The sequence below is a fragment of the Jaculus jaculus genome, chromosome 6 (assembly GCF_020740685.1).
Source record: "Jaculus jaculus isolate mJacJac1 chromosome 6, mJacJac1.mat.Y.cur, whole genome shotgun sequence".
NCBI classification, from domain to species: domain Eukaryota; kingdom Metazoa; phylum Chordata; class Mammalia; order Rodentia; family Dipodidae; genus Jaculus; species Jaculus jaculus.
In genome coordinates this window covers 1,214,432-1,227,036 of record NC_059107.1, presented here as the reverse complement: position 1 = coordinate 1,227,036, position 12,605 = coordinate 1,214,432, and the positions used below count along the sequence as shown (strand labels likewise).

General features: G+C 45.3%; 1 protein-coding gene across 1 annotated transcript in view; it reads left to right on the top strand.

Annotated features, from left to right (window-relative positions):
• Window positions 1-2,020: 2,020 nt before the first annotated feature.
• The window catches only part of Mapk9 (mitogen-activated protein kinase 9), a 54,649-nt gene continuing 44,064 nt past the window's right edge, over window positions 2,021-12,605 (top strand). Inside the window, exon 1 of the mRNA XM_045152057.1 lies at window positions 2,021-2,095. The gene's annotated coding sequence lies outside the window, so the exon portion shown is untranslated. The remainder of the gene's footprint in view (window positions 2,096-12,605) is intronic.

Below are 12,605 nucleotides of genomic sequence, written 5' to 3'. Positions count from 1 at the left end.
GATACTTCCCAGTCCCCTCATGTAGCTCTTCAGCAACTTCAGGTGACCGGAGTTCACAGTACATTGTCCTCCCTTCTAAGCCTTTGGCCTGACTGCCTTTCTGCCAAAGCCACCAGCCCAGCACTTTCCAGCCTCAGTGGGGCTTGCTTTTGTCTACTCCTTCAACTGCTTCAGTCCATCTGCAGCTGTGACCAGGTGTCAGTGTTGAGCATGTGTCCCATCGAGTTCACATCATACATTTGGCAGTATCTTTTCACCGTATTTGGTCATGCTCGACCAGGATTCTGTGTACTCTTTCAAGGCACAGATTAGCTCCTCCTTCCTGCCATGTCTCAGCTACATAATGTTCACCATATTTTCCGGAACCAGAAAGGAAAGAAATGTCTCTGAAATGAGCAATCCTTATGGAAAAGTCTGTGAAATATGTCTAGATGTGAATGTTTGTACAGTGACTTTTGGGTGCTCACTTGGCATTGAGTTAAGGCTATAAAATTAGGCTTAGTTGTATCTGAGAATTTCTTTTCTAATCTGGGGAACCACCTATATGTGCTCCTTGGCGAAACTCCAACCCTGTCAGATTTTCCATAATGGCAATTGTTGATGCTGTTTTCTTTGGTGCCCCTGCGACAGGGGTGAGAAGTATGGGCAGAAGCCCACCAGATGGACCTTCCTTCATGCAGCACATTCAGAAGCTATGAGAATTTTCAGTAGGGATGAGCTATACGCACTTTTAGAAAATTCCCTCTGGTGGCCAAGATGGGTGTGCCAGAGAGGATCATGACTGACTGGAACCCTTTCTCTATTACAGGTCCCTTGTGTGGGTCACAGGGTGGCAGCCCTCTTCAAGTCAGCCTCCACCCTCCCTGTGCCCCAGCCCTCTGACCTCTTCATTTGCAGGGTCCTGCAGTCTATGCTGTAGCTCTACTTTCACAGTCACCATGTTCAACCACTGTCCCCATTTCTCCAATCTCTAATGGCCAATCCTTTAACTCCATAGCCATTTACAAGATCTCTGAGCTTTTCCCTGTGTGTCCAACCTCCCTGTCTTACCTCCAGCTTTTCTACCCAAACGCACAGCTGATAGCATCTAAAACTCTAGCCTCTCCCAACATCTTATACCACCCTGGATCTTCTGGAACCTGATCTGAGGAACCCAGGGCTGCAGAAGATGTGGTAAAAGCAACTCAGAGTCAAAGGAACCCAGTCTAGGTGCCCCTCACAATTGAGCTCTTCTCCCGCGCGCCCCTCCTCACCGAGGCACAAGCTGACCCCTGTTACCAAGGGCCCTCTCCTCCATACTCCTTCACTGAGCATGTTCACCACCCATCCATCCCCGCAACAAGCCCTGCCTTTTGGCCGCACCCCTAAATCCCGTTCTGTGCGGCATGCGCAGCGAACTGCAGCGGGCTGGGGAAACCAAGGCTCCGGGCTGCTCCTCCCTCCTCCCGCGCCGCACTGCCTTCTACTGGGCCATTTACTGGACGGCTTCCCGACCAGGCCCGGCGCTCGCCGCGGGCTCCGGTCCTTTTCCAGGCTGCCCTGCCGCCACGAGCCCGCACCCGCAGCCCGGAGGCCAGCCTCTCGCTCCGCCTCGGCCCTGCCCCTGCCCGGCTCCGTCCCCTCGGGCCTCTCGCTTCGCAGTCCGCCGCGGTGTGGGCTCAGCCGACCGGCGTCTCCTAGTTCCCGCCGACAAGCGAGTAGCGGGTCGGCGGTCAACGCCGCCGAGCGGACTAGGGGGCGCCGCGCCGCACCCCGCGCTCCGGGCCAGTCCGGTGCGTCCCCTCCGCGCCTCCCGGTCCCGGCCCGCCCCCCGGCATGATTGGTCGCTCCGGCGCAGCTCTCCGCGCGTTGATTGGCCAGCCTGCGAGTCGGTCGGGCTGAGCGCCTGGGGCCGCGGTGGCGGCTGCGGAGAAGGGAACCGGGCCGGAAGGGTCGCTGCGCCCCGACGCCCCTGACACCCACTGCGGCGGCGGCGACGGGGCGGAGCGGGGCGGGGCGGGGCGGCCGGGCCCCAGGCAGCGGAGCCGGGAGCCGCCGTCGCACAGCGCCGCCAGTCCGCCCGCGCTGTCTCCCTGGCGCGGCGGCGGGAGCCGAGGTGAGAGCCGCGCGGTCGGCTAGGCCCGGCGGGGCTGCGCGGGCCGGGCCCCGCTGGAGGGTGGCGCGAGAGCCGCGGCCCGGGTAGCGGGTGGGCGCGTCGGCGGGGCGCTGGCCGCCGCCTGGCCCTCCGCGATGCCGCAGTGGCCCCCTCCCGCCGGCTGTCAGCGCCGGGGCTGCGGGCCCTCTTCGGCTGGGCGCCTGCAGCTCGGCCCGCGGGGTCTGGGGGCACCATCCTTCCCTGTTGTGAACGCGCAGATGTACCCCGTGCTGGGTGCCCACCAGCCCGGGGTCTAGTCCTCGCGACCTTGGCGTTAGCTGTGACCCGCGCTCTCCCCTCGGGAAAGTGGGGAAATGTCTGGTTTTGTATGGGGTTGTGGCCTGGCAGTGTGACTGCATGATCGCGCCAGGGCGGAAGCCCGGGGCACATTTGTAGAACACTGGGTGGAATAGTGCCCCTTGCAGGTTTGAGTGTCCTAGGACCCCTCCCATCTGCCTGTGGTTCTCTTCTCACTTGCTGCACTCTACCAGTGAGTGCCTTGTCATTGCTTCTGCGATGCCCAGCAAAGCCAGAGTGAGCCCTGCCCACCCTCTGCCACTCCCCACACCACCCCTACCCAGGCTTCCCACTGCTCACCTCACCTCACCTGCCTGGAACACGACAAGCCCATTTCTATCTGTTTACCTCAGGCCCTTTGCACTTGATGGTCCACATATTTGGAGCTGTCTGAGTATTTTTGTGCCCCTAGTTCTTTCCAGTGTTCACAGGTTTCATTTTAGATGAGGACTTGGTCCCCTTTTCTTACTCATCCTAGTTGGTCAATTTCTACCTTTTCTTCCTAGTATTTACTCTACTTTGAAACTATCCTATTTATTTCCCTGTTTATTTTCTGTAACTTTATGAAAACAGGTAGTTGTCTGATTTATTCCGTGTTTTTTCTCCAGTGCTTACGAAGTGAGCAGGAGCTGTTCAGTAGTAACAGCTCAGAGAATGATCTAAGGACTGTCCCTGCCTGCCTGTTGTTTCTCATTTGCTTCTTATGCTGATGACATCTAACTTGTGAAATGTGTAAGCTGATGAGATCTTGATCACATTTTGTGAAATGTTTTAATGTTTTTGACCCTTTTCTTTGGTAACTGTCAGAACAAGCTGTGATACAAATTTTATATATTTTTTTAAGAATTATTTATTTGCAAGCAGAGAGAGGACAGAGAGAAAAGAGAGAGAATACACATGGTTGCACCAGAACCTTCAGCCACCGCAAACAAACTCCAGTTGCATGCACCACCTGTGCATCTGGCTTTACACTGGGTACTGGGGAATCGGACCTGGGTCCTTAGGCTTCACAGGCAAGCACCTCAACCACTAAGCCATTCTCCAGCCTAATTTCACATTTTTATAAGCATTTTTCTCTAGCTTCCTTCCACGCATGCAGGAAACATCTACTGGATTCTGTATTATCTAGGTCATGCTTTCTTCTGGGCCCTGGGGATACAAAGGAGATACGAACAAGGTACTTTCTCCCAGAGAGCCTTGGAACTCATTAGAGAAGGCTGGCATAAAGACAGCTCTGGGACAAGGTATGGCTCCAGCTATAGTAGAGGGTCTGTGCCATGGAAGTGGAGGGGGTTATAGGTGGTGCTGCTGGGTTTTGAGCGGTGACCAGAAGTTTACCAGACAAGGAAAGGTACAGAGAGTGCAGGGCAAAACCAGCAAGGGTCTTCATCCACTGTAGAGGTGGGAATTTATCAGATGCAGGGCCATGGAGTGGTGGCCAGGACACTAGAAAACCAGAACATTACTCATCAATTTTCTGAAAGAAAAAAAAAGTTTCCTAATCTGCATCTGGACTCTTTCTGATTTTGTATTGGCAATAGCCAGTTAAAACTTTAAAAATATCCCTGAGTCTAGCCAAATGCAAGCCTCAGGCCACTTGCTTGCAGCAAGATTGTTAAACTCCAGAACAGGCTGCCTGGGATGGAGAAGCAGTCCACTCATGAAGCTGGAAAAGTAGCCTGAGGCCAGGGGAGCTGGACCCTGTTCGCCCAGATACCAACTAGTTACTCACTTGATTGTGGCCTGTGAATAGCAGTAATGAAACCTGGCTTTACCAAGGGAGTATTTCAGCAGTCTGCTTCAATGGAAGCAACTGGTAAATGGAATATAACCCAGATTTCCCAGATCAACATTCCTTCCTAGGTTCTCAGCTCTGAATATTCTTTTTTGGCCTTTAATTTTTTTTTTTTTCTGGAAGAACAACAAACAATCTACTTTATGTTTTCTTCCAGTTAATCTTTTTTTTTTTTTTTTTGAAGAAGAAGAATCCTGCATGGTTAAAAATAATTTTTTGTCATAATCTCGAGAGAGCTCTCTGAGAATGTAATTCTCAGGGTGCCAGGACTTTATAATAATTTGTTTACAGATAAAAATGTATTCAGTTCTCTAAATAAATGTTTGAATATGTCTATTTGAAAAAAAATCTTCATTTCCAGATAAAGAAAAATATAAGACAAAGTAACTACTAGTCAGTAAAATACAGACCTAATTTTTTTTTTCTCAAGTCTGTTTATTTGGCAGAGGAGCAACCATTTTGGTCTAACCATGAATTTTTCACACCTTGCTAGGGAGGTACCAATTCACATAATTTTACCTAAACAAGTAAATATTAATTTGTATTTATTTGGCTTTTGTGTGAATTGGGTTCAACATTTGTCTGTTACTTTAGTAGTTTTTGATAGGGACTTTCAAAATGTACAGAAATAAACAGATTAGTATCAGCTTCAATAATTTTTATTGACAACTTCCATAATTATAGACAATAAACCATGATAATTCCCTCCCCCCTCACTTTCCCCTTCACAATTCCACTCCATATCCCCTCCCCCTCTCAATTAGTCTCTGTTCTTTTGATGTCATCATCTTTTCCTACTGTTATGAGTGTCTTGTATAGGTAGTGCCAGGCACTGCGAGGTCATAAATATTCAGCCATTTTGTGTCTGGAACAGTGCATTTTAAGGAGCCCTACTCTTCCTTTGGCTCCTACATTCTTTCTGCCACCTCTTCTACAATGGACACCGAACGTTGGAAGGTGTGGTAGAGATGTTTCAGTGCTGAGCATTCCTTTGTCACTTCTCAGAACTATGGTGCCTTTTTTTTTTTTTTTTTTCCGGGGTAGGATCTAGCGCTAGTCCAGGCTGACCTGGAATTCACTATGTAGTCTCAGGGTGGCCTCGAACTCATGGCAATCCTCCTACCTCTGCCTCCCGAATGCTAGGATTAAAGGCGTGTGCCACCACATCCTGCTTATGGTGCCTTTTGAATCATCCCATAGGTCACTGCCATCTGAAAAGAGAAGCTTCTCTAACCAAATGTGAGAGTAGCATCAATATATGGGAATGAACCTTAAGAGAAGTGCTTACTGGTCAGTTTGCTGAGCATAATGTATGCATTTAGCCAGACACCAGCAGGCATTACACCCCTAGGGCTCACGACCTCCCCTCATAGGTTTTCAGTTGCAAGAGAAGCAGATTCCCTCCCATGCAGCGGGCCTCCAGTCCAATTAGAGAGTAGTTGGTTTCCCCCATAACAGACATGCTACTATTGCACCCATTGGCTCATTTGGTCTGGCTGGCCAAACTTAAGGCTTGCAGTGTCCACTGAGCTTCAACAGTTTTTAACTCTGGCAGGCTTGTTTCATTCCTAACCTTATTCATGTACATACTTCCTTCTCACACTTTTTTCAAGTAAATCCTAAATATGGTTTCATTTCACCTGTGAAGTTATCAATATATGTGTCTCTAAAAGATAAGACTGTTCTAAAGAAAGCAATCACCATTCTTAATGTCAAATAACAAGTCAGTATTCAAATTTCTAGTTGCCTCAGGAATTTTGAGTTTCTTTAATTTAGGTAAAATTCATATATTATGATTGACTGACATCTTTTCAGTTCCTAAACCCAAGCTGGCCACAGACTCATGACAATCTTCCTACCTCAGCCTCTCACATGCTGGGATTAGAAGTGTGACTTCATAAATTTCTTTTAATTTGTAGAGTCCCTTTCTATTTCTATTGTGTTTTCTTTGTAGTTTACTTGTTGCAGTTGGGTTGTTCTATAACATCTCCATAGTGTAATTTTATGATCTCAGCAATATAATTTAATCTGTTTCTCTGTATCTCTGGAAAAGTACTAAATGTATCTAGATAAAACTTGGTTAGATTCAGGTTGTCCTCTTGTCAAGATCCATCTCAGATAGCCTATACTTCCATCTAGTGGCACCTAAGATTATCCTTGTTTCACAGATGAGTGTAGTCACTTGCCTGGGGTCACCCACTGGGAATTGGATTCTGGAGTTCTGGTGTTAACCCCTGCTCCACACTGTTGTACCACATTTACCCTCTACCTTAGTTTTGTGACAGACAGTGTCTGGGCACCCACTGTGTAGTGAGGACAGGTTTTAAGATAGACAGTTTCTGCCACTGAGGAGAGCTAGAGGTGAGCTTGCCATGAAAAGTCAAAGGAACGAATAGCAAGAAGGGGGTCATGTCCAGTGTGAATTAAAAGGAAAGACAGAAGAGAGGAAGTTTCAAGAGAAGCAGATGCTCAGACTAGATTCTGAAGGAGAATGAATGTTGGCCGGTAGAGCAGAAGGGAGAAGAAGGAAGTTATTTAAGCCAGATGGAACTGCTTGGGCAGAGGCCTGTGGGTGTGCAGTGGCCAGACATGTCTGTCATCCCAGGTGGTTTAATATTGTTCAAAGTGGGCCAGAGGAGCTGCCATCTCCCTTGCTGTGTCTCTCAAGGTCACCATTAAAAAAGAATTCAAACAGGACAGTAAGATGATCACAGCATACATTCTATAAATCCTTTTAATTCCTTATTGTGGTGGTTTGAGTTAGGTGTCCCCCATAAACTTAGGTGTTGTGAATGCTAGCTCCCCAGCTGATGGATATTTGGGAATTAATGCCTCCTGGAGAGTGCGTATTGTTGGGGGCGGGCTTATGGGCTTTATAGCCAGTTTCCCCATGCCAGTGTTTGGCACACCCTCCTGTTGCTGTGGTCCACCTTATGTTGTCCAGGGGGTGATGTCCACCCTCTGCTCATGCCATCGTTTTTCCCTGCCATTGTGGAGCTTCCCCTCGAGCCTGTAAGCCAAAATAAATCTCTTTTTCCCAGAAGCTACTCTTGGTTGGGTGATTTCTACCAGCAATGCGAACCCGGACTGCAACACTTATTGTTCAACAATTATAGATCCTGGAATAGTTGCAAAATTGTATGTCACTTTCACCCAGTTTTCTTCAATAATCGCATGTTTACATAATTATAGTACTGTATCATAATAGGGTATTGGCATTGGAACAGTATTTGTATAGTTCACTGTCATTTTATCACAGGTAGATCTTCCTGGAACCTCTACTGCCAGTGCAACCAAGATACAAAACGTCTTACCCCCAAGATTTTGCGCCACCCCTACATAGCCATGTAGTCCATCATGTCCCCTACCATGCATAACAAACAGTAGGTGATTACTCATCTGCTCTACATCTATATCATCTTATCATTTGAAGAATATATGTGGGATTATATAATACATGACTTTTTGAGATTCATTTTTAAAAAATATTTTATTTTAGTTTTACTTATTTATTGAGAGAGAGGAGAGATGAAAGAGGAAGAGAGAGCATGGGTGTGCCAGGGCCTCCAGCCACTGCAAACAAACTCCAGACACAAGCGCCATCTTGTGCATCTGGCTTATGTGGGTTCTGGGGAGTTGAACCTGGGTCCTTAGGCTTCATAGGCAAGCGCCTAATTACTAAGCCATCTCTGCAGCCCCAAGATACACTTTTAAAAATAAAATTTTTATATGGGGTCTTAGAAGGATTAAACTCAGGTAATCAGGCTTTAGTAGCTAATACCTTATGCAGTGAGCTATCTTCCCAGCCTGAGATTTACTTTTCTCACTACATACACTTAGTTGTCTTTCAGTATCCTCAGGGAATTGGTTTCAGGACTATGCTAGCTCTGTGGAGGTTCAAGTCCCTTATATATAATGGTATAGTATGGGTTATAGAGAGGGCTCAGTTGGTAGTGTTTGCCTTGTAAGCATGAGGACCTGAATTCAGAGTCACAACACTTATGTAAAGGCACAGACAAAAGGTCCTTGGGGCTTGCTGGCTAGTAGATCTAGCCAAATTTGTTGCCTCTAGATTCAGTGAGAGACCCTAAAGGTGGAGAGTGACAGAAGAAGACACCTGATGGTGACCTTTGGCCTCTGTATGCACGTGTATTCACACATATACAGTGATGCATGTCCACACATGCACAGGCCAAAAGTGTATAATCCATGAATATGGAGTGTCGACTGTTTTATGTTCTTGAGATTACTGAAGTTACTGTGTGTTATCTAATTCAGTTATTTTCAGTGCTGAGTAATATTCCATGATGTGGATATACAGCCACATAACCAGTTACCCACTAACGATATTTGCATTGCCTCTAGTTTTGATCTGTGACACGTCTGCTCTCAGTGTTTATGTACAGGTTCTCATATGTACAAATAGCTGTCTATCTCAAGTGATGTGTGTGAAATGGTTTGCAAGTAGCAGGAAGGGAAGCTGGAATATCACTTCTGTCAGGTCCAGGGAGCCATATGAAAGCCTTAACCACTTAACAAAGAGAGGTGATACCTGGAGAGAGAATGGACAGGCCCAGTGTGTGAAAGCACAGCATAGAGAAAGGAAGCCCACTTGAGTCTTTAGCATCTAATAGGGGATGAAATCAAAATCAAGTACAAGTCATTATCTTGCATTGCTGTATATGAGCTACCCAAAAACAAATTCAGAAGGGTGAGCATGCAGGGCTGTAAGGTTCTTGAATATTAAAGTAAGTTTGGCATGGGATGCAACTCAGTGCAAAAGCACTTGCATGGTATGTGAGGGTCCATGAGTTCAGTCTTCAGCACTGGGAGCAGGAAAGAAAGCTAAATTGTACTAACGTTTTTTTTCATAAGAGTTAGAGTAGGCAAACAGAAGAGCTTTATAATAAAAATTTCAGAAGCAGTTATTAAAACAGGGTGATTGTGACAATCTGTTTTAAAACCACAGCAGTCAGTTCTCTTAAATAGTGTGTGTTGAGTATTCCAGAACTTTAATGTGATTAAAAGTTTAATTGAGGGCTGGAGGGATGACTTAGTGGTTGAGTGCTTGCCTGTGAGGTGTAAGGACCCCAGTTCAAGGCTCAATTCCTCAGTACCCATATAAGCCAGATACACAAGGTGGCACATGCATCTGGAGTTCATTTTCAGTGGCTAGAGCCCATTCTCTCTTTCACTCTCTGTCTGTCACTCTTAAATAAATAAAAGCAAAAAAAAAGTTTGACTATGGATCACTGAATAATCATGTCAAAAAAAAAGTGTTTGGGTAGCTGGAAACTAGTAGGATAAAGTAAAAGAGAAGATCTGTGTTTTTTCCTGGCTTGGTCCTGACCAGCCCCTGCATACATGGCTTTACCTTCTAAATAAAATTAGAGATATTAATGGTATATTGGGAGGAACATGAGTGTTATTCAGATCTGAGCCAGACTGGGCAACTCTCATACCCTCTCTGAGCCTGTTTCTTTGCACAGCATATTACTATGTCCTTCACAAGTTGTTTCAGAGCATTTACAAATGTGTTTCTCTGAGCCTGGCCCACTTTCCCTCCTCCACTCTTATCTGTCTCAAATCCACCTTCTGCATACAGATACCAGAAGGATTATTCTACAGCTTTTCGTTTATTTTTGTTTGTTCAATCATTTTTTAAATGTAAATATTATGGTTAACTTAATAAAACAAGTTATAATAGGAAGAGGGCATGTTTTTCACTGTTTATGTATTTGCTGGCATAAATTGTGTGTGTGTAAACAGTTTGACATTATTATTTATACTCTTCCATTTTATTTCTTTTGTATTGTCTTTCCATGTCAGCACATAAAGTCCCTGCATTCTATTTAATGGCTTTACTATGCTTTATCTTGTAATTTGTTCATTCATTTCACAATGTACATTTTAGGTTGTTTGTAGTTTTTGCCTGTTAGAAATGCTGTATTCATATCTAAGTATTTTTGAATATTTGTAAACACATTTGTCTAATACATTTATACACTTGTTGCTGAGTTAAGATTCACATAAATTCTTCATTATTTATTACTTGTATTCCTTCCAAGAAAAAATTCTTTCAATTCACATCTCTCACCAACATTTGTAACAGGGTCTGTGTCCTTATGCCTTGGTTGATAGTGTGAACAAACTTGAGCTTAAGTCTTGCCTTCTTTGTGAAGCCATTTTTACCTGTTTACACTTGGTTCAGTTTGTTCCCTCTGTTCTTATTCATTCTCTCTCTTTCTCTTTCTCCCTTTGGGGTGCTGAGGATTAAACCCAAGTCCTTGCATAGGCTAGGCAAACACTCTACCACTGATGTATACCCAGATCCTAGCTCCCTACTTTTGAGCAACTTGGGAAGAAGTCAGACTTGCAAAAACTTTCATAGCACAACGTGGCAGGTGCTGCTGAGTGCAACAGTGGCACAGTGTAGAAGTGGCATGGTGTACTACACTAATGATGGGGGCATCACCTCAGTATGAGAGCCAATGGTGAGTTGCCAGCTCCTGCTGGTATGCAAAGTGGAGAGAGTAAATACAGATCTTGGTTTGTGGCTAATGTAATTGCATGAAGAATTCTTATACTTCTCGGTTTGTAAAACCTTCTGAGCTCCAGTTGTTGCTTCCTTTTGTTGAAACATAATCCGAACAGAGTAGATTTATTACTAGCTTAATTACATGTTTTTTCAGGTTGTTTGGTTGGATGGGGGGAATCTTTGCCTTGCTCTCATGAAGCCCAAATGTGATAGAAAAGGTGGCTTTGACAGGTTCTCTAAAAGGTGAATTTTTTTCTACCTAACAGTGCCTTATTTTAATTTTAGAATTGAGATGAAGTTATATTAATAATTTCATATATGATAGTATCTACTCCCCTAATTCAAGGAAGCTAACTTACATTGTTCTAGTCAGAGCATGAGATGCAAGCAGCTGTAGTAGAGAGAGTCCAGAGTTGCTCAAGAGGCGTATGATTGCCTTGGGTCAGTCTCAGTGTGGACACATGGTCCGAAATAGGGAGAAGGGGCCACCCTGTGTCACAAGGTCATTCAGTGATCTGGTTACTGGGCAGTTCCACCATTTCTAGCACATGACTTCCATTTCTGAGTGCCTGACAACCCATGCCTTGTCCACAACAAGGGAGAAGGACAGAGTAAACAGCAAGCAACTTTCTATTAAAAGAAAAAGAGACATAACAACAAAAAACCGTAGTTTGGGAGTTTCACATAGCATACATCTCCTTGGTCAAAAGCTGCTAGCCCATTATTCAGCCAGCATGAGGTGGGTTCCAGTTCTAAAGCCAGAAAGGTGTGAATGGGTCCTAAAGTGCACCAGCGGCCTTTGGTACAGTTGTGCTGTTGTCCCTTAGCTTATAACATTTAACTGTCCAAATTCAAGCTCACTGAACAAAATGTATCTACCGCTTGCTTAACTCCAGCTTCTTCACCCTTATTTCTTATTTTCAAGTCATGTGAACTTTCCTCAAAACCTTGTTCTACATCTTTCCCCATCTGTCACTACTTTCTCTGTCTCCAGCCCACCCACTCTAGTCTACCCCTTCTTAGTTTCCAGAACATCCTAACCATATTCTGGTGCTTTGATAATTACCACATCAAGACCAAGGTAGCTCTGAGTGGCTTCCATGGCCCCAGGTAATCTGATCTTTTTTCTCTCTCTAGCTTCAATCCCCATTGTCCAGCAAACATGGCTTGAATGCACCCCCTCCTTTGTGTGCAGGCTACTTCTCCTCTGTTCTGTGGGTTTGGGACCCTGCTTGTGTTGGGCCTCCTCAGCGTGCCCATGCATGTGCTTTGTAAGTTTGCTGAGTACAAGGGACTTTGCTGCAGTGTCTATGACCAGTGTTGCTGATATATGTACAGTATGACAAAGGAACACCTGCCCCCAGTTTGGCAGGCTGTAGTGCGCACCTATCCTTTTGTAGAGTGATCCTTTTGCACTTGCACTTTGCTAACCAAGCTGAGTAGTCCATCCTATCTGGACACAGTCAGTTTTAGCTCTGTGCCTCCACTTCTGTCCCTGGCAAAACAGCTCAAGGCAGATGGATACTGCCTCCTCCATGAAGCCTTCTTTATCTTCTGTAACCCATAGGATCTCTTCTGCTTTTTGCCTCTGTTTACATTTTTCCTATGGCTCTAAACTCACTATGACTTGTATAAAATGTAATCATTCCTTATACTTCTCCCCCAAGTAGTGAATTAATATGCAACTTCAAGACTGGTTCCCAGCTATACATGGTATGTCTTCAGTACTTAACCACTTTCATGCATAAAGGCACCCCCAAAAATGCTAAGTTAAATTGTTTCAACCTCTTATAAGGTATAAATGAATTCGTCTTTAAACAGGGATAGTCACAGATGTCAGT